This window comes from Oryzias latipes, chromosome 7, assembly GCF_053564925.1.
Source record: "Oryzias latipes strain Hd-rR chromosome 7, Olatipes_Hd-rR_3.1".
Classification (NCBI taxonomy): Eukaryota; Metazoa; Chordata; class Actinopteri; order Beloniformes; family Adrianichthyidae; genus Oryzias; species Oryzias latipes.
The window spans coordinates 18,793,308-18,816,500 of NC_136243.1; the positions used below are offsets into that span (position 1 = coordinate 18,793,308).

At 38.9% G+C, this 23,193-nt stretch overlaps 1 protein-coding gene across 2 annotated transcripts in view; it reads left to right on the top strand.

Annotated features, from left to right (window-relative positions):
- Positions 1–23,193, top strand: part of fgd (faciogenital dysplasia) — a 60,801-nt gene that overhangs the window by 8,175 nt on the left and 29,433 nt on the right. Inside the window, exon 1 of one of the 2 annotated variants that reach the window (XM_023956697.2) lies at positions 12,249–12,727. The exons of the other annotated variant lie outside the window; for it this stretch is intronic. The gene's annotated coding sequence lies outside the window, so the exon portion shown is untranslated. Of the gene's footprint in view, positions 1–12,248; positions 12,728–23,193 lie in introns of those variants that run through there. 2 annotated transcript variants of the gene reach the window in all.

A 23,193-nucleotide genomic window follows, 5' to 3' on the forward strand; every position in this document is an offset into this window, starting at 1 on the left:
TATATATATATATATATATATATATATATATATATATATATATATATATATATCAGTGACGTGCAGTCAGGAGAGGCAGGTGAGGCTGTGCCTCACCTGTCATTATGGGAAGAAAAGAGAAAAAATAAATTCAATTATTATATTTAATCAGTAATTTGTGCTTTGCAGTCATTTTCCATTTAACTGTACCATTTCTGTGTGTTTTTTCTTTTCAAAATCGCTGAATTTCCGCATTTGCCGTTCAGATACTAAGTTACGTGCGATGAGGCACCAGCCTGCTGAGCCTCACCTTGGATTGCGCAATACCTATGGAGTCAGACGGTACTGCTGTCTCTCTGTATGTCGGTTCAATCACTTGTACTATATGAGCTGAGTTTACATAATTTAGCAGATGTATATGATGTACAGTGTTTGTTTTTATAAATAACTGTATGTGAGGGACGTGTTTCTTGTGCTGAGCGCTAAACGCCGGCGAAAAAGCCGCTGGGTGAGGCCAGCAGTCCTCGTGCCTCATGTTAGGGGGCGCCGGTGAGCCCTGAGATTATGACGCTAAAAAATACTAGAAGAAGTGACAGCAAGCGGCAAGTCATTTTCTACAGAAGGAGCGGCGTATGGAGTTTATTTACAAGTAAAGGTAAGATGATAATAACGTTTGTGTTTTTTTCTATGCTGCAGTTTGTATATGAAAAAAAACTGCGTTGAAATTATATTTTAAACAAAACACGTTAACTGTTGTCAATCAAATGGTGAATAAGTTACTCAGTGTGGTTCATATGTTTGTAAATCTGACTGATGACGTCAGTGCCTCACCAGCCATTAACCTCACCGCACGTCACTGATATATATATATATATATATATATATAGATATAGATATAGATAGATAGATAGATAGATAGATAGATATATAGATATATAGATATAGATATGATTTAGTTTTAATTGAGTTGCGTATGACCCTGCAATACAGGTTGGAAAAAGCTACTATATCAGGGGTGGTCAAACTACGGCCCACTGGCTGGACCTGGCCCGCCTCCATGTTTGGTCCGGCCCACTGAACAATATCAGAGAGCAATGTTTTTCTTGTTTTTTTTTAATCTGGCCACACGATCAAGACGTGACATTTTATTCCCCCCTTCTGCAGTCTGTGCTCCAACCTGAAACCCTCTCAAAAACTCTGTCAAACAGAACAGTTTTTCCTTTCTATGTCGCAGTTCATCTTTCCCGGTTTAGCTCGTTCTTTTAATTTAGAACAATCATGCTGCCTTTTTTAAACAGCGCACCCTGTTCTGTGTCCTGATTGGCTGGAGACCCTGTCAATCAATCTCCTCAGTCCATGCCATCTCTCCTGTACAGAAATGCGGAGCTCTTCAGAGAGAAAAATTACACCCAAAAAAAGCCCAAGAGAACTATCAGAAACAAAGCTAAACTTTAAAAAATCATCTGTGATAGATCACATCTTTGTTTTCATTCTAAGATCCTGGAACTAATTTCTATGAAGGTTTGAGAATTTAAACAAGAGAGAAAAGGGTGAAAATATTCATATTTGTGTGTGAAAAGTATATTGAGGCAGTGAGGAGTTTTACTGCCATAAACGTCTGTTCATAAATCATTCTCCTTGGATTTCACCGATCACGGGTTATTTTTAGAACTTTAGTCCTGCGATAAACGAGGGAACTCTGTACTGGTGAAAAGGAAACGCAGATATATGCGTAGCTGCAGCACATAGAAATGAGCCTTTTTCATTATTACTGGATGAGAAACAGACGCGCAGGACACGGTGCAGCTGCGCAAACTGTGAGAGGTGAGGAGCTGCAGGCAGCCCTCAAAGTCTTTATTAGAATTATGACGGGAGAGGATCGATTATTGTTTTTTTGTGTTTTTTTGAATGTATCAGTATATTTTTCCTGAATTTTTGTCTTTGAAAATAATAGGGTGTTTTTGGTCATTGCTTTATTTAATAAATAATGTCATTTATTTTATAAAAAAGATCATGAATGAATGAAACTTTATTCATACAGCACTTTACAACTCCTCGAAGGTACCAAAGGGCTTCACAATAAAAAATTGATCTAAAATGGGAACAAAGGTTTTAAACTAAAAACTCTAGAATATTCTGTTTTAGAACATAATTTTCTTTTTTATTACTTTTTCTTTTTGCTTTCTCATCACAACAAATAAAAACAATTCCCTGAGATACATTTGACCATAAGTCCACATCCAATAAGGTGTACAATAATTTTTTTCAAGTTAAAACAAAGGTAAGACAATATGAGACAAGTAGTTCAGTCAAACTTATACAACCATGAATAAAGGTACATATTACAGTTACAACCCCAAATAAAGTTTAACAGTGTGCCATCTACGTTCAAAGACATCCCTGTTTAGTTGTAGAGATGCTGTCATTTTTTCCATCGAATAAATATATCTGATTCTTTGTTTCCATTCTGTTAAAGATGGTGATGCGACCTTTTTCCAATTTCTCGTCATAGTTTTTTTTTTTTCTACCAATAATAAAATGCGCGCTATATATATCTGATCAGAACCAAAGTCCCCTGGGAGTACCCCCAGCAAACACGACATGACACTCAAAGAAATGTTTTGTTTTACCATTGTTCCAATCTTTCTCTTAATATTTTTCCAAAATTCACTAATAACGGGGCAGTCAAAGAAAATATGTGTATGATCCCCAATTTTTCCGCATTGCCTCCAACATATGGCTGTAGTTGAACCCTTAATAAACTTAGAGATCGACAGAGGAGTGAGAGAGAATCGCTAGAATATAATTTTCAATCCAAATGTTTTCATCTAGACTCCATGTTATATCATTCTCACTTCACGCATCTGCTCGTTGGCTATGTAAGTAAATTTGGCTATGTAAGTAAATTTGGCTATGTAAGTAAATTTTTTGCGGTTTTCGTCATGTGCATCATTTTACACTGCATTTCTGGTCCTTGTTCAATATAAGTCAGTCCTGGTTGCATGAAAATTAAACTATTGCTGATATACTTGCGCACTATCGTTCAATCTTATCTAGAATAAGGTGATATTCTTAAGACAGATGCTTGATAAACTTGTGCTTTTGACTGGCTTTATCCAAACTGTTAATGTGTATATTAACAGTAAACTAATACAATTCAAGTCTTTGCTTGTGGAATAGCTAAAGAAAATGTTCATTTGAACTTCAAATATAATTTAAAAAAGGAAAAAACTGATTGATGTACAAACTTCTGAACATAAAATATAGATCTTAGGGTAAAAGAAAATCAGAATTTTGTTACTGTATACAAAATAAAACACTACATTAAAGTTTTGACAAGATGTAACCACAATCACACATGATGTACCCAAGGCTATTTGAGCTGTGTCTCACACTTGTATAGAAGAAATCTCACAGCCTATAGCTGTCATAGTCTATTCCAGGCTAGATTTGTTGTAATGGTGTTTAAAAAGCCCACATATATGCTGCAGCATTATCCTCTTAATGAACTTTTTTTTTTATTCAGAGCAGTCTAAAACTTCATTGTAGACTTCTTCTCAAGTCATAGAGTGTTTAAATAAGAAACTTTCATAACCCTTTAATACCAAAGCTGTCACCGACAGCAGGAAATGACACACGCTCTTTGAACTACTGTAACTTTTTGACTGTTGTAGATGTTTACAGGATCAATGTAATTCAAAACCTGCTTTACTGAGCTTTGGAAACTGTTGGAATGTTCGTTGAGTTACGGTGATTCAAAGACCTGACCTGAAGCTCTAGTGTTAAACTTCCAGTGTTGGAGGTATTGGAGTGAGATCTAGCCCTAATATTTGTGCTTGATCTATATATCTTTATCACAAACTAAAAAAAAAGACAAACTGTAACACCAACAAATTCTGACCTGTTTAAAAATGGATGAACAGGTCAAACAAACAAGTTTTCAATTGGAACAAAAAAGTTAACAGGTAATTATGAATCAGGAGAACACGCTCCAAATGGTAAGCAGTTCTTATGTTGAATATGAAGAAATGATAATCGTTAACATCAACAAAATAGATGTAATTAAAATCAAATCTAGCTACATTGGTGAAAGGTTTTGAAACCAATCTCTGTACACTATTGTTTTTAAAGGGGCTTCAATCTGGAAGTCAAATTTGAGCCTCAAGTCTTTCCAAATGATGAAGCGATTCTCCATTCTTGCAGGGTTTTTTTGTTGTTGTTTTTCTTTACAGGTGCCTCTTTGGAGGAACTCAAAAGTCTCAGATAACAAGAGTATTTTGCTCATACCTTAAGTGTACTGATGTACGAAGAAAAGATTAGAAGATTTCTTGTCTGCGTTTGATAAAGGTGGTCAATGGTACATAAAAGCAGAGCCTTCAGATTGCAGATTGTAATCAACCAGCCCTTCGTCAAGTTACCCAACGGCTCCCCCCCCCCTCTTTATACATGACGCACATGTTTAAATCTAGAATAGCAATCAAAAGGTGACGGTCAAATAGTGATCGTGTGACGCTGTTTATTTTTTTTCCATTTCTCATGTAACTTACATTATCAATGGAAAGCAGTAGTTTTCTTGACGTAAACAGTTGTTTGCTTGATACACCTCATTACATTATGATTACATGTGGTGAAAAAAATGCGTATTTCTCAGCGAGCCAAACCGTCTGCATTTAAAGATGATTTAAAAATGCCTCTTATTGTATTTTGTTATTTTAAAACTACTTGGGGAATATACTTCTTCTTTTTTTTTTTTTGCTTGAATAAATCTCTCTTGACCCTCAAATTTCCCACTTAATTACAACAAACTACATCATTTAACACTCTTTCACCTGATGGCAGGCATAAACTGGGTCAGAATTTTCTTCCTTGTCTGGCTGATAACAAAGGCAGGCTTGTGTTCAGTTCCCCCTGCTCCCGGGTGCCCTAACACTCAGCACCCTTCCTTTCTGATTAACTTCTGTCTGTTTCTGTCCATCTTTCAATGTGTTGATAGTGGAAGAAAATCACAGCACATAGTTTTGATCAGCTGCTTGACCTTCCCATACTTGAAATCTAAACTTTAAAGTGGACTTTACAAAAACGCACACACGTGTCCTCAGCGGCAGTCCGTCAGCAGGAAACTCTAAACTTTCCTTGTTCTATTCTTCTAACTGTCCCTCCCCACCACCAGTCTTAGCCTGTCACAGAGTTGCTCCCTTTTTAACTGGCATGGCTGCTTGAACAGGACTCATTTGTTGTTGTAAATGGCAGAGTATGAACGTGTGCTGGTGTTTGCTGCCTTTTTATGTCTCCTGCAATCATTTGATGGTGATGATCCTTACTCTAAGATTGTCCACTGGGGTAAAATTCTGCTTGGACTCTGAAAACTGCACCGTGTGTTACTGTAAACTCAGATCTGTGTCTCTGAGAGGCTTTTAAAGCAGGCTAACATTCACTCATTACATTCAAAATTAATAAAACATTTCAGATAGATTTGTTTTATTTGTGCACTTTGGTGAAAAATATGCTGACTAATGGGATTTCTCTTTTAAAATCAGTTTTTTGTTACATTCCTGTTGCAAAACTGCCCTAGAACCACTAGAGGGCGGCGTTCTCTTTTTTTCAGAATAGCCCAGTTGTTGGAAAAAAACTTTAGAAAAAGATATTTAACATTTCTAAAAACATAAATAGTATTTATTGGCAGGTTTTTTCAAACGTTAAGGCAGTTTGTCCTCAGATTGATGTATACTTGCTCTTGCTTTTACTGCAATGCCCTTAAGTCATTTTTCATGCTCAGCTTCTTTAGTGAGTTTTGTGAAACACAACTGCTCTGTTTTTTTTTCTTGGAAGATCCAAGCTCCGACGTCTTCTGTGTTTTTGGTTGTGGTTGAGAATTTCCGTGCTTTGACGTTAAGCAATGAAACCTGTCATTTAAGCTTCTTTGAGCTCGTGCATTTAGATGTAGTGTGGTGCATGCCTCAGCTCTCATCACAGGACAGTCATAACACCCTGCACCTAATGAGGAGATGAGAGCTACTTCCACACAGATGGTTCCTGTTCCTGCTGCCAGCTGTGGATTATCCCCCTCCCACAGCTGGCTGAGAAGTTTTATTTTTTTAGATTAAAGCTATAATTTAATAAAAAGCTTCTCATTAGATGTATGTAGCTTGTTAAAAGTCAACATGTAATGCAGTGATGGGACAGGACAGGCAATTTTACATCTGTGTTTTTTCACACATAGGTGGGTCACCTGTTTGCCTTCAATAAAGCTAAATTGATACTGTTTATTTTTCCAATAGGATTCTCAAATTGAAACTGGTTTGTGCTGCAGATTATTGTTATCCATCCGTGTGTGTGTCTGCTCCAAGATGAGCGATGAGCCTCATTAAGCAACACACACACCTGTGCGTGCTTCGTCTGCAGTGTCCTTTCACACGTTCAGCAAGTGATAAACCAATACAAACAAGGCTTTCAGCATATCTGATTGGCCCGTAGAATGTGTCGATAACACACAGGTAGAAAGGAACATTCAGTGTTAGAGCTGTTTCAGGATACGCTGATGAAGGATGGTTTTCATTCCTGTTTCTGAGTGTCGCTGACGGTTTCAGCCGAACTGTCAGAGCTGGTGTTCTGTTGACGTATTAATAGATGCCTAGATTTTTATTTTTTTTTACATTCTACTTTCTTCCTTCCTTTTGTTACAATTTTTACAACTTTAAAGCATAACCTTTTATGGGATTATTGGGGAAAACGTTTTTTTTTTATGCATTTGATTATCATAAAGGAAGTGGTTAAAACAGATCAATCTAGGTTTTGCTGTGAAACAGATTATGTGCTGCTCCACCAAGGTTTCGTTTCAATGAAGAAGTTGGATGATCGATCGGTTGTTGATCTGTTTTGTCTTTCTTCTGTTTTCTTGTCTCTTTTATTTTCCTCAATGATCCATCATATCACGGTGCAGGTGACAAATGTGCATTCGGCTAAACAAATATTCCCTACCCCACTTAATAGCATCCAGCTTGTTTCTTATTTATAAAATGACATTTTTTAGCAGCAGAGGTGGAAATGCAGCAAAACAATTGCAACTAAATATTCTGTGTTTACTTTTGCAGTATTTTTCACCGAGATGCTCTAAAAGAAGCTTGTGTACCACACAGTTTCTCCGTTTCACTTCACATACCTACGTTTTCATCTAATTTCCCATGCCAGCTTTGTACTGATTTGAACTATTTTTTACTTTGCTCTATCTGTGCTGCACAATAATCTCCACTGGGCTGTTCATAATCACAGGCCATCTGGGCACTGTGGGGAGCAGCGAGCCTGCAGCTTATCAGATGACCAAACCTGCCGTGGGTGGATACACCCTCATGTGTTTGCGTGCAATCTCCCACACGTGCACTCACAGCCAGACTTTTAATAGATACAAACCATCATGTGGTCGCTCCCCTCCATCACACCTTAAGAGACCTTGTTCAAGGGCAAACACTGCATCCTGCAAGAAAATAAACACAGCTCTGCCAGCGCTGATGGAGATTGAGAGCTTCATCAAGAAATGATAGGAATAGAAATGTATCATTTTTGACTTGTCTAGATGTTTTGCTGTACAGAGTATTCTGATAACCTTTAGGTAGTCAAATATCTCTGTAGACAGCTCATGCTCCATTCTTGCACAGGTTGCACACATTCTTGGAGAAGTGACTACAGTAGTGGGATGCCAGAGCCTCTGAGAAGTGTTGGGTTTGTTTTTTTGTGACATTTATTTAATGGAAGCGCACAGCCAAAGGTTGACAGTTATTTTGGTGGATGACGCAATAGGTCAACTGGACAAAAAGCTTAATCCTGACAGCCTAAAAGGAAGCGTGCTCCCACCAATCCCAGAGGAACCGGTCATGCTCCAGGCCTTTAAACAATTCTACTTCAATGCTTCAAATAGTAACAAAGTCCCAAAAAATCTTAAATCATATGACAGCACAGACTTTTAAAGGGATATTTCTTGTAACCTTCAAGTAATTTATATAATCTAAAGTTAGGTATGAGCTGAAACAATTAAAATGTGATGCTTAATTGTTGTAATAATATTTTATTTATTGTCATGTAGTTTTTTTTTTATCTTTAAATTTGATGAAATGGTTTATTTTAAACTTTTCTTTTTGTAATTTTGTACTTTTTTTTTCTTTTTTAATTTTTTACAGTGTGGAATACAACCAAACTGTCAAAGCTTTTATTGTTTGTTTTTATTTATTTATTTATTTTTGTAAATGTTTTTTTTCTGGAGCTCCTGATGAGTGTTGGTATCTGATGTTTCTCCTCTCCATCTGCTCTCACTTTCCTCCTCATTTTGTACCCTCTATAAGCCACCTTGCCTCAGGGTCAGACAACCCCGCACAGCTTGAGATGAGTGTAGAAATATGTTTTCCAGACTGCATCATCATCATCCAGCGCAGCTCTCACAGAATCAAACAGCAGCTCTGTTGTATCACTTCTCTAGCTGGACTAGGGCGAAGATCCATGGATAATCCTAGAATCCACACTCATTGCAATTCAGATGAGACCTTTCTCCTCCAGCAGATGAGTGTAAGTATAAATAATGAATTAAAAGATTCAGCTCTGTGTGAAATATTAATATATTCTCAAGAGACACTCCCCTTAGAGAGGAAGCGTAATGGTGTGCTTGTCAGAGTATTAAATTAACTTTAATTTCAATTTTTTGTTGCTGGCTAAAACACAGAAAAGTTGGCTCCGGTTGTAAGAATCTGAACCTTGTGTCAGTATATTCTGATATAAGAGCTTGCTTATTTGCATTACTAATCTCATCTTAATCTCATCTAAAACTGTTGTTCATCTGTTCCACAAAGAACAGCTGATGCAGAAACTGAGTCAGGATAGCAAAGGGTCGGGAACAAGGATGCATCTTCCTTTCACGTCTCTGAAACAGGAAGGTTTGTGCAGTTGTTGTGTCTTCATGGGGATCCAGGACCTTCAAAGATGTGTGAATAATGGCTGTCTTTATTTTCTCACATAAAGCTTTGGCCTGCATGGCTTGTGAGAGTGAATCTGATTGTCTGTGTTGTTTAGTGCGGTTTTTACTTTATCTGTTTACCATGTCTGAGCTACGTTTTAAAAAGGTCACCGAGCCTTAGATTGAATTGTCAATATGACATTACAACCTTGTCTTTCTAGCTTTTTTCAGGGAGTTTAGAAAAATTTATGAATGAAAACTATTCATTCAGCAATGCAGATATCTAAGAATTAATTTATAGCTGGAAATATTCTTGAACTTATTACCAAAACCTTTGGAAAATAGTTTGAGATGTTGGCGTTTATGCCAAATTAAGTCTCATTTTGACGAAGAACAAACTATAGATGGTCTTAAAGACCCACTCTGATCATTTTTTGATCCTTTTAAAATCATTCTTAGTAGTCTTTTAATTATGATTATGCCCGTTTTTAGGCAAAAAGCAAAAATCTGTGTTTTCTTGGACATAGTTTCTAGAGTGGTAAGAGTTCAATACAAAATAGCTTCTACGTCAAACCAACAAGCTTTTTCTGACGGCATTTTTATGTCTGCCTCTGCTTTACAAGGATTTGAATAAAGAAATACTCAGAAGTGCAATTTTTATCTGAATTTTCTTCATATATAAGTAAGTAAGTAAGGTTTATTTATATAGCGCCTTTCACAGATAAAATCACAAAGCGCTGAACATTAAAAAACATACAATACAGTAAAAGCAGAAAAACAATCAATTAAATATGATGTAAAGCAAAACTAAGCAGAAGAAAATAAATGTAGAATAAAAATAATAACATGTCCTTCATCATCAGAAAAATGACACATGTACATGTTAAAAGCACCACAAATAGAATTTTCATCAGAGTTTGTCTTTACAAATTATTTTGGTAATTATTTATTCATTTAAAACACAAAAGAAATTTCTAGTTTTGACCTATAACTCTAAGTTATACATACCGTCTGCTTGAATGTCTGAGATGGAAAAGAAGGGGCTTTCTCTGATGAACAGATATGTGACGGATGTCATCATTAGGTCAGTGGGACACCGATCAGACCACTGGTTCATGTCTCACTGTCCAGGGAAGCCTTGAGAATAATCAGGAAAAGTTCTCTTTTGTGGGCAGATGGAAAGAGATGCTTGTGATTACACCAAGCAGAGAAGGATGACAGAAGGGCATAAGAACCCTGCAAACTTACTGTGAATCTTCTCCGTCTCGCTTCCTGTGAGTCACTTGTTCTTCAGAGGAGGGGGATCTGTCTCACATTTTTCATCTCCTCAAAGTCAGCTTCTAATTTGTGGAGCAATCTCCTCATAAAAGAGGAATTGAGATGGCAAAAGGTTCAGGATTCCTAACAAACCCGCAGCTCACATTCTTTCCTTTGGTGTTGAGGCGGAGCTTGAGCCCCATGCCTCATTAGATAACCCACAAAGGCAAAGCTCTTTTCTGATTTCCCCCCTCTGTGGAGTGCCCTCCTGGGTGGCCGCGGAGGTGATTTTTTTTTTCCTTTTTCTTTTTTTATCGCTTCTTTCCTTTTACATGAGAAAATTTCACCTTCTCAGGTCTGCAGGGATGAGCCGCCAGCTCCACTGCAGCACCTGTTCCAGAGTGATGCATAATTCACTGTGTGAAGAAGTCCAAGCAGTTCACTGAGTGGTGACCTAGAATGGAAGGATGTAGCTGTAGTCACTTCCTGACAAAAACAGGACCATCGTTCTTGACCTGTTTTAACCCACTCCTAGCCACCCTTGACTCCGGTCCATTTTTAAATCCTGTGTTTGTTTTTTTCATGATATGCGCTGAACTGCGTTACCCATCCCCCTCTTCGTGCTCTGCCTCTCCATTTCTAAAGCCCCTGTCATCGTTTTGCACGTACGCGGGATATTCCTGCAGTGTTTCCATGGTTTTTGGTGGCATTCATCTGTCACTTAAAAGCCGCTGTCGGTTAATGTCACTTTGGCTTTCAGGGCCGATTTCAACTATTGAGTATTAAGAAGCGAGGGGTGGGGGAGCCCAGGAGATATGAAGGGAGGAGGAGGTGGGGGGTTCTAATTATATGTGCATATGTATAGGGTTGGAGCAGCTTGAGCCCGTCATCCTTCGGCTTTTGTGATCCGCATGTCTGCAGGGGGAAGTCACACAGGGATGTACTCCCCAGAGATGCTGGTGTTTAAAGTAGCTCCTCAAGAGATTCAACATGTTTTTTTAACATGAGATATCAAAGACACAGATTTTAAAAGCTGCTCATGAGTAGATCAGTTAGGTTATCAAAACCTCAAAGACCCACTACGATGGGGGAAAAAAGGCTTTAAATTGCATTTCTGAGTTTTTTTTTTTTTTTCAAATAATCGTGAATTAGGAGCAGCCGAAAAATACTGTTAGAAAAATCTTGTAGCTGCAACGTAGACGCTATTACGGCAAGCCTCAAGCTCCCTGCTCCGCACCATTCGGATGCATTATAAACGACTAGATCCATGAATTTCTTCGTTTTCCTCATCTGAGCTGGTATCTGGATCAAAATTGATAGCTCCAATATGTTAGGTTGGGGTTGTGAGCGGTACGAGTGTACAGATGGATGACAGAAGTGGGAGTGGCATTACTCCATCGGTCCCGCCCACAACTCAGAGGTGAATTTCTGATGCTGTTCTGCAGAAACTATGTCCTGTAAAAATATAATTTTGGCTAAAATCGGCATAATCATAATTAAAAGACCACTGGGAATGCTTTTAAAATAGATCAAAAGATGAACAGTGTGACTTGAAGTTTGTGCAAAGTCACAAACAAAAAAGGTGTGTGGATTATTTTGATGATATAATATGATTTAACAGCATGTCAGAGTATTAAAAGTACACAGAACTGAAGTAATTTGTTGCTTAACATAATTTAATACAAAAATATCTTAAGATTGTGTTCCTTTAAAATGAGCCTTTTTTCATATTTAAATGTTAAAACCCAAACAGAACACAAAATATGGTGTTTAGAATCAAAATGTTTTCAGCTACATTTGTGGCATGTCCAGCCAGACTCCATTTTCCCTCTGAATCCTTGAAGATTTGCCTCCAAACGCTTTACTCTTGTCCTGCTTGTATCCTGACGCACAACTAGTGCAACAACTATGCAGTCACACCCACTCAGACTTACCCACTTCCCCCATCGTTCATTCAACCACTTTTTCTCCTCTCTCCCTCCTCCACTCCTCTCACTTAACTCTCCCCTCCCTCTCAATCCCCCCCCCCCTCTCCCCCAGCCAGTCCGGGGCCGTCATTTGTTTCCATAGTGACAGCTGGGGAGACATTATCGCCGACTGAGGGCTGCTCCTTTCAAACGGTGGCGGCGGTGGAGGCATTGTTTAGTCCTCTGCTCTGAATGGTGTGGATCAGGATGGGGAGAGTGTCGGACAGGAGGAACGCATCACTCTCCCTCTTTTTATGGCAGGGACGGTGTGTGTGTAGACGCTAAAGGGAAGGAGGCGAAAGAGGAGGAGGAGGAGGAGGAACGAAAGAGGAGGAGGAGAGGGGAGCGTGATGGTTGGGCAGAATCGATGCAGGCAGGAGTAGTAGTAGTAGTAGCGGCAGCCTCATGTCGTGTGTAGAATTGAAATCTCGAACACGCTTCGGATGGTGGATCCTCGCCGCTTCGCGCCGGACCATACCTGCTCTCTGTGCTGATTCTGTGTCCAACAGAGAATAAGCAGAGATTTTAGACACACAGGGAAATTTGAGAAAACACTGAAGGTCAATGGCTAAACAGAGTTAGACTGGTGAGTTACTATTGCTTCTTTCACCATTTTTGCAGTCTATATTCTTATCTATTATTTGATATAAGTGTTTTTGTCCTAAAAATGCTTTTAACCCACATTTTACATTCCTAGCTGCATAATAAAGTGCAATAAGGAGCTTAAAGCTGTCTGTATTCACAGCGATTTTAAATATACATGTCTGCATGTTTTATTGAGAAAGCACAATGGGGGTGAATTTAAGCTGCCTTTCGGGGGTAAATATAAATAAGCTTCACCCTAGTTCTTGTGTGTTTGCTTCTCTTCTTCTTCGTCATCGTTGCAGCGGGTAATTCTCAGTGAGAGCTGAACCCTGTGGCTCTTTGAGCTGCACAACATGATTTGTCACCTTGAAAGGTCTCTTTGAAAAAAATCAGCTTTTATTCATAAATTAAGATTTAACAACTTCTAGTTGCTCTCAGCTCAGTAAGTGAGGCGGTGTGGACCAGCATCAGAGTATGATGTCATTGAAATGCTGACCATAACAGATGATTTAAAGCTTATCCATCTTGACAGTTGCTTATTTGCGTCTTGTTTATTATTGTTTGTGTGCACTGTCATAGGCGTTTTATTTATTATACCTTGCTTATGTCCTATTTAGTGGGGAGTTGTCCTAAGGTGATGGGACCCTGAGTGTTTCCATGACAACCCGCAGGAGCTGTGTGAGCTAAAGCCGAATATGTGACAGACACCGTGGCATTACGCTGAGGCTCGGTGAAATCAAAACCTTTTTGACCCAGATCAATGGGATGGTGCTGAGCTAAGCAGCCTCGCGTCCAACTGCTTCATGTAAGGCATGAACTGCAGGTGGATGCTGGTGTTGAACTGGGGGATCATGACAAGTTCTTATGGCTTAAAAGTGCTCTTATCCTCTTAGACTGTCAGTAGTGTTGTAGTCGCAGGATTTAAGCATATAGTCCAAGAGGCTAAAAGAAATGCATGTCTTGTAGGAGCAGTTTATCACCCATACTTGTTTTTGTTTGCAAATGTTTTGGGTTACTGTGCACATTAGCAGCAGTTTGCTTATAACCTAAAGTTATGGCCACACCGGCCACGTGACGTGTTCAAAAACATGTTAAACGCTTCAAGAACGTCCAAGTCCGCCTCCTGCAATTGGAAGAGGCTTGATGCAAAATGTCAAAACGGTACAAATCTCCTGAATTTTGCTCCAGGCTTTTTCTTTTACAGCTCTATTCTGATAAATGAAAGACTTGGTGTCGAATAATGCAGCAAAAAGCCGCAATTATTAATTTTTCTTCCACAATCAATTTTCCAACAGTTGACTCTTTTGTGAATTGAAAAGGGGACATCATCCTTTCATCACTACCAAATTCCCTGATTGGTTAATGTCAAGGCACTTTTTTTTAAGATAGGTTTTATTTTTCATTTTTTTTAAACAAGATGTAACACAAACATACATGGCATCAAACAAAAAAAGTCTTACAAAAAAAGAGAAGAAGAATAAAATAAAAAAATAAAACGGCAAGGAGAAAAATAAGACATGACAGCCACCATTTCAGAGATGTAAACAGGTCATACAATGGCCAGAGAGTTTTCATATACAGTCCATCTGTCCCATTTTTCTTTAAAATTTCCTTCTCTCAATTTTAAAACAAAAGTCATCTTTTCCATAATGTAGATCTCCTCCACTATGTCAGTCCAGTCTGTGAGGGTTGGTGGTTCTGGCTTTAGCCATCTTCTGGTTATTGCTGTCCTTGCTGCAATTAGGAATATTTTCACCAAATACTGATCTTGAGGAATGACTGTTTCAGAAATTTTACCCAGATGTAATACTACCTGAGTGAAGGGAATTGTATAGAGCAGAGCGTTTATTAAAACATTTTGAATGGAATGCCAAAATGGTTCTATTTGCAAACAGCTCCAGAAGATATGAGAATGGTTTTCATTTACTGTGTCACATTGTCTCCAACACATCTGTGGATCTGCTGATTGTTTGCTTTTAATTGAAGGTGTAATAAAGAAGTGCATGAGATTTTTCCAATTAAATTCCCTCCATTTCAGTGATGTGGTAGAAGACTGAGTTGATGCACATATTGAATACCATTCTTTCTCTGAAATAGTGATGGACATTTTCTTTTCCCACTTTTCTTTAACATATAAAGTTGTGTTTTTCTGACATGAAATGAGGCTGTGGTACAGTTTAGAAATGATTTTGGATGTTTTATGCGGGTCAGCATAAAGTCAAGGCACTTTTAATGGCGTTTTGTACGTAGAGCTGAAAAGAGTCGTAGAAACTAGCATAGTGACGTGTCGTGGATGCAAGAGTTTTGAACACAGATGCCTGAAACACGTGTTTACATAGACTTTTGATTGGAAGTGGCCACTTGAGCGCGCATTGCAGAGGACGATATGAAAGTAGCTTAATGAAGAAGTCAGTTCTTTTTAACAGAGAAAAAAAGGTTATTATATTTAAAATAAAATGAAAATGACTTGAGTCTCAACAAAAAGGAGTAGTAATGCTAGACCAGCCAGAGAAAACACAAGTTGATATTTCTGGACAGGCTGTCTTGTAGAGACTTCTTAAGGCCAAAGAGCCTCACAGAGTAACCTTGTGTGAAAGGCAGGAGACCGCGAGCCCCCGGGCCATGTGGAAAAAGTGGTTAGTCATATTCCACCCATTTTCCTGTGTCTGGGCAGGTTTACTTTTAGCAAAAGCCAGAAAAAGGATGCCTGTAGCCCACAGTGTCCACAACTATTTAATACAGGGCTTGGTCTGAAAGTACAAGGGCAGCAGCTCCGCTGTGTTGAAAGAACATTCATCACCTAGGACACATCACATTCCTCAACCTTTCTGCTGCGCTGCTGCGTTACTTGGTTAAAGCTGAAAATGTCAGAGAGGCTTGAGTTGCTCGTGTGAAGCTCTGGTCCAATCAGATAAGTCTCTGTGAAACATTGTTTGCCGGCATTTCTGCCATAAAAAAAAAAGGTCTTTGAGGAGGGGTTGGGGTGAACTGGAAGGAGAAATTTCAACCATGGGGCCTAAAACAAGCAGTTATTCGCCATAAGTAAACAAATCACTTCCCCGGGACATCTAACAGGTCATACATTTAACAAAAAGATAAGAAAGGCTCTCTTTTCCAGTTTACCTGGGATTTCTTTTACCTGGACTTTGTCTCCTGACCTCCTGAAGTAAATTAATTACCGCAACACATTTGTGTTCCAGAATTTTCTTATTTTCATGTCGTGTCTTTGTTCAAAGGTTTAAATATAGAAATATGTTGATTAAATAGATGTTGTTACATTGGTTTGCATGTTTTTTTTTTGCTTGCTTCTATTTCTAGTTGCTCACACTGCTTATGTCACTCTGGCAGTTTAGTTTGTTTTATCCTTAAAAACGATGTTTGCTACAATTCAAACAGAAACCTAACCAACAGGTCATTGCTGGATGTAAAATAGTCATTATATTGCCACTTTGCTTCTTAATTCGTATTATGTTGTCTTTATTCATTGAGGTGCAAACATCACCAGGTACTGCAAAAAATGTTTTTCAGTGTTTTTCTGTTTAGCTCTATTTTGGTTTGTTCCATTTTCTTTCCTTTAAAGGTTTTCTTCTCGTTAAGAAAAGCTGTTGTGAAGTCATTTTCCTTTATACTGCGGATCTGTTCTCCATTTCTTGCCTAAAACAGGAGGAATCTTGGTAATGGTTAGATGCTAGTGACGCTCATGGACAGAAACATGACAAATAAGCCTACAGATCAAACTGGAATCTACACCCAGTTGAACTGGTGATAGTTGCTTAAAAGCGGGTGAGTTTTGCATCCTGGTTTACAACTTGGAGCCAAATATTTCTGCCTTCTAAGTTTTATGCGTGCCCTTTCATCAGCCTTTTACTTCTCCATTTAATCTGGGTAGTCAGTCGGAAAGCGTTAGGTGCTCTCTTGTCTCCACTGAAGCATGTGTGTTGTCTTTGAACAAGACTTTGACATCATTTGGGACAAGAAAAAAAATCTCACACATTTCAAGCAGTGTTTCCCTTTCCTGCTAGCTTCAATCAGAAGCATTAATTACATTGTTTTTCTTCTTTTTTTCATGCAACCACCAAATAATGAAGGGGCTGTTCGTCTTTAAGTGAGCCCTCCTGTTGTAAAATTGCAGCTCAGTTCAAAAGCTCAGGGAGCTTCAGTGTGAACGCTGAAGCAGGCTTTGTAGTTGTGTCCTGCTGATGTGAAGGGGACAAGGAGTGGCTTCCAAAGAGTGCATTCTGTGACTGTATAACAAATCTGATCTTGTGTACTTGTTTTTATTTTTGTCACATTTACTGATAGTTTTCCAGAATGTTCTATTTTTTTTTATTTTTTTTTTTTGCATAAGTTGGTTTAGCCGTTGATTCAATCTCAGGTTTAAGTAGCAAGTAGAAGGGAGTTTAATGGCTCCCCATAAAATGGTAGGTCACTCACTACCTGTGCACACATGGTGCTGCTTGAGGGAAGCGACCATAAATGGTGAATTTCAAGACAGCAAGCTGTTCTTAAGTTTTCCTTCTCAGACATGTGTCTCTGAGCAGCTAAAGTATAAACACAGGAAAGAAAAGGATTCTCCTACCTCTTTTATATCCTTCGCAAGTGTGATGAATCTGATTGGTAGTTAAAGCCCTTTCTACCTAATCATGTAGACCAGCAGAACAAGGAGCAGGAGCAATAGTTGCTCTTAAACAGGGCCCCCTTTTATGGTTTCTTGCTGCAGAGCCAATCCCCCCCCCCCCCCCCCGAGACTAAAATGAACAGAGGTGACAGATGACAGGTGGGCCGTGCTGCCTGCTGCAGGCGACCATGTTCCCTGGAGCTTTTCTGAATCATCACAGCAACAGCGATGATTCTGCCAATGCTTATGTGAAAGGCGGGACACAACAACCTACTTTTAGCTGCATAAAACTGGAGCAGCAGCTGCTGAACTCCCAAACTTTCAGAACTTTGGACTTCACCAAACTTGTTTGGTAAATAAAATGAGCAACAGTTTCCTAAAATCACAAATCAAAACTCTGTTTTTGAAAGCATAACATCCAAAATACATTCTTCCATGTATTGGTTGTGTAACTAATTACTAAGGACAAAACGAGTAAAAACTGTGCGGGTCATCTGGATATCTAACCACCATTTGTATGAAGGTCACGCTTCAATCCTGACACCAGCTTCTTTTCCTGGACTGCAAGAACTCGTTCCTGGCAGCCTGTCTGGCTCCAGTGTGAGAACATAAATGTTGCTCTAAGTGGACTCTGCAGTGTTCCGCTGTAAGAAAAAATACTGGAGTCATTAGAGAGGAAACAGGAGGCTTCATTAGTCTGTCTACTGTACACCTGGCTCCTATAATCAGGCTCTTCTTGAACAGCAATTTGTCTGTCTTTCGTGTCTTTTGGCCGTTTTCTCATTCTCACAACTAATTTTTCCTTCCACCAATCTCAGCTTAATAAAATTGCAGTTGTCTTAATCTACTTCTGCTGAAGACATCTCTCTGTGGCACTTCAAAGAAGGAGTGATTCATCACAAAACTGTAAAGTTCAGACACACTGACGGGAGTGGATTTTTTTCAGGAGAGATTTATGGCTGAAGTGGACTCTCTGAGGCCGATTGACATTTTCAAAAATGATTCTGACGTCAAAAAGAAGTGTGGATCCTTAAAGGACATGACCTTTCGCTCACTTTGTGTGTGTTGGTAAGAGTCCAGTGGGCATCAGCGTGGTGGTGCAGCAGTCTGGTTCCTCACTGTCAAAGTTTTATTTCATCAACCCAGCCCCTTCGCATCCACACTCGCCCTTTCTAGACCAGACCAGACTGGAATGGGCATCACTTTGACCTGTACTGAGCAGGGCTGGCCCACCCTGGGACTCTTTTGACTGTCAGCAGTTTTGCAGACACTCCTATCCACATGCTGACTTCCGTCCTGCCTGAAACAGATGCGGGGTGGAGGGGTGGGCATCCTTCCAGCTTAACTACCATCCAGCCTTGAGAAAAGAGGCTGTGTCAGGTGATAAAGCCACAGAAACGTGACTGGTGTACATGATTAAAAGTTCAAATGAAAATGATTTGTTTGTTTTACACAAGATTATACCCGAATGTTGTCAAATTGTGTTCAAACAATAAGTAAACCACTGGCTTCTACTTTTTCCCTTCTTCATACAGCAAGGAAATGATGAAAAACAGCCTATATATTAGCTTTTTTATTTTATTTTATGAGGGAGGGTGGCTAAAACACTAGATTTTTCTTTATGTGAAAAGGATGGGATCCATCTCAACTGTACACAGTGAAGTTTCACATTTCAACCCTTGAATTTCTTTTTTACTTTAGATGTTTTGCCAGCATCATTAGTCAAATTTTTTAAACTTCCCTACAAATAGTAATATTTTTGTGTTATTCTGAACACTCCGACTCAGAAAGTTAATTAAAGCTGTATTTTTATTTTTTATTTTCAATTCTCCAATTCGTTCCAGTGTTGTAGAAATGCCAGATTTGTTGGACCAACTCTAAAAGCTTCCTTGACGTGTTCTGTCAGGGCAACATTTACTTGTAATTCTGCGGCCAAGTGAGGCATGTTTTGGTTGCCTGTGAAGCGTTCATTCTGTTGTGGGTTGCATTTTATTTGGGAAGGCGAACGCGTAGGTCGGCCATGCTTTCGGGGAGCAGTCTAATGTGTTTTTCCGAGGCAGCAGCAGAGCACTTTGCAGCCTGCTGTAAATTGCTGGCAGATCACAGGATGATGGTTACAATGTTGATAGAAGTTAAGTGTCAGAGAAGTTTTTGTGGTCAATTCTCCACATGGTTTTAAGAGCCTGGGCTTTGAAACAGACTGGCAATTGTGTGTGGATGTTGATATGCATGCAAATGTCAGTGTTCAGCCATGCAGAAGATTTGTATAATAAATCATGCAGCTGCCCACTGAAGCATATTTTGGCTGCTCCTCCTCACAATGATGGTCAATCTGTTGATATATAGTTAAAAGAATCAATACAGCCATATGTTTAAAGTCCTACTCTGATTATCTTTTGATCTATTTTAAAAATTTTCCCAACTCTTTTAATTAAGATTGTCGTTTTCAGTCAAAATCAAAAAAATCTGTGTCGTTATTTAGGACGCAGGTTCCTGCAGGGCGCCAGGTGATCGCCTCTGAGTTGTGGAAAAAAAACCTTCTCCTGACTGTTCCTGAGAGCTCTCTGTTTACATGCTCTCCCACTACATGTTAAAAAAAAAAAACACAATGTTCATCAGAGTGACATCAAATGAGTTAACCTACATGTTGCTAATATGACCTCCTAACGTTGCATGTCATGGCAATGCCAACAGAAGCTGCTTTTTTTAGGACTTAGGATGCTTCTGAATCACTTGGTTGACCTGGGTTTGTGCCTCCCCCGCTTTTAACTCCCTGTGGGAATGGAAAGAGCCGGCGTCCTTTTTATCCGGCAGCAGATGAGGAAAAGATTGGCTCTGCCCCTCAGCTTTGCCCTAATTGTAGCTAACAGTCGGGTTTTTCTGTTCCACAGTAAAGAGCTGCCATTGAGCCTTGTTACAGAAAGCTTCAATAAGGCTTCAGTAGTTTCTGGGACACTTGGGCAGTCATCTGCACAGGGCAGGTTTGTGTACTGCCTTGTTTTTGTGCGTGTTGTCCTATTTGCAAATCTGTGGCTGCTTCTTTTTCAGTTACGCTCCGAGCCGCAGCACTCAACCTTGAACCATCTTTTCTAGATGAGGAAATTGTTGGATTTAAGTCATTCATGAAAATTTTTACATGTTATCATCCGATCCATTAGTCATTTCCTTAAGCTATTTTGTGCCAGTAGCTCAGATTGTTACCGTACGAGTACTTTTTGTGTGGCTAGGTGCTGATAAAAAAGGCCTTGAGTCATCCTAGAGGGAAAAGGTCAGGGAATTGGTCATATCACTCCCTCAGCTTTTCTTATGACCGACTACCAAGGACATATCAGTGTCTGGCAAATGAAAGCTGACGTCTGACTGGCTCACATGTTTATTGCATAACTGTAAATGTTTATTCTCCCTCCTCCTTTCTCCTGCACTCATTTGGGCGCTGTCTGATTTATTTCACGCACTGTAGCTCACCTTTATCAGGGCTTGTACTTGAAGTAAAGGTTGTTTTTAAATTGCTTTTCTTTTGTGTTTTGACTTGTCTGGTATATTAACGGTGTAAATCTATCACTGTTGCCATGGAAGGAGTCTATGTTTGTGAAAGCAGATTTAAGAGGGACTTGATTTAGTTTAGTTCATGGTTAACTTTCTCCTCCCACTGACCCTTCCAGTGTTTCACTGCAGGAGCTAAGAGCGCTTGCAGCTCATTACCGCCATCTTAGTATTTTTTTTTTTGTTTTCATTTGAAATTGCTGCCCCATTTTTCTCAGTCCGTTGCATTTCTTGTGGTGTTCTATGGCCGCCTCCTCCCCACCACCACCATCCCCGAAATCACTTTGCACTAATCTGTGGAAGCTGCTCAAATCTTCCCACTTAGCAAGAGCGATATGTGATTGCGCCTGCTGTGCCCACTGGCCTGAATTACAGAGAGAGGGCAGACCTAACAGGATGACACCCTCCCCGCCCCCCAGTTCTCACAGACGCCAACGAAAAAACATCATGCCAGTGAAACTTCCGCTAATTCCTGATCAACTCTGAATATTTTCACACGAGTTATTTGTTGGTAGAACACATGAGAATGTCCACAGTACTGGACTTTTCGATAAGAGGTGACTGTGAGGCTCATCGCTGTTGATCCCTCTGTTCCTGTGGACGTGCAGGATTGCATGTTTGTCTTCAAACCTCCATGTTGGACTTAGAGAGATGGAGGTTTTTAGGGATATGAGGGAGAATCTGCTTGCTGATGATGCATATATTTCCTCTCTTTGTTGTGTGCATTTTTTAACCTCTTTTACCCATTTGTGCATTTTTGCACTTGTCCTCTTAAAGAGATGCTACACCCACTTTAAGGTATAAATGGGGATATGTGCAAATGGGTTGCACAGAAGGTGACAAATAATTTCAAAATAAAGTTAATGATATAGAATTGCCGTCCAGTCCAACAAGAGATTTATATAAACATAATAATATAAATAAGGTTTAGCCTCAAATACCAGACGGTTTTATACAAATATACACCTTGTGTGTCTGAAGATTCATAACCCCCTATTGTAACAGTAAAATATGTCCAACACAAGAGGCTTACAGCTCTGATCTGTCTGCTCAGCTGCCGGACAGGACCAAAAAAAAAAGATGTAGTTTTGGAGCACTTCCATCTGGGAGTTGAAAAGGACTTTTTTTTTGTTTTTGTTTTTTTGCAACATATCTTAATTCTAATGTATTTATAAATGGAAAAAAACTGACTCTAAATGTCTGAACATGCAAATAAGCAAAAATAATGTATTACCATTACAAGCATATTTAATTTATTTTATTTTACTTTGAAAGCTGTGGAAGTTACTAAATAGGTGATGTGATTAAAGTTTAAAGGTTTTTCCGTAAATAGTTATTTAAAAATAATAGTCCTAGTTTTAAGGCTGTAAATTTTGTACTAAGCCGTTAATAAAGTAATTAAATGGGCATTGTAGCTGCATTTTCTGTCGGTAAATTATTATTGGAAAAATAGTCTCCCAAAATATTTCAACTCGGATAAAATCCCTTTCAGGAAAACATTTCAATGAAACCTCAGTGTTTGGTATTTGGGTAGCATCATGCAGATGGTTTTATTTGATGGCATACACCAGTGTTTTTCAACCTTTTTTGAGCCAAGTTACTCCTTTTCCTTAACAAAAATCACAAGGCACACACCAGCAACCAAAGATTTTTCGGAAGTAAAAGTCTGTAGTCTGTATTACTGTCTCTCGACAATCTCAAGTGCATTTTTTGTAATAATTGAAGCAAAAAAATAAATAAAAATAGAAGTTTCAGCTGTTTTTTTTTTAAATTGCGATAGTTTTCAATAATAATTTTGAACTAAATTAGTAGAAAATTTGCCCAGGTACTTGTAGTTGTTTTTTCCTTCAGTTTATTAGAATGCAGTTGTAACCTAACAAAAACCAAATAAAATGATATTCTTTCTGAACAGTAACTAATTTTCTTATTTTTTTTATGTTCGTGCAAGAGCAACTGTAATTTATGAACAAATAATTACAGCATGCTTGATACATTTTAGACAAAAAATAACATTATAGTCATGTGTCTGTTGGACACTGAACCTTAGTGCAGTTCTTTGATTTTGTTGCCCATCTCAAGAAAGACACAGAAGTTGTTGAGAAATCCGGCATATTTATTTTGAAGAGCTCCACAAAGACATCGGCAAATCACTGCGTGAAACCTGAGCCTTTTTTTTGATGAACTCAGAGCTGCAATTCTGGCGATGGTAAATGTTTTTGGATCAGTTAAAACTAATAATTTCCCATGGCACAGCTGACCCTCTCCCATGGCACACTAGTGTACTGCGGCAGACTGGTTGAAAAACA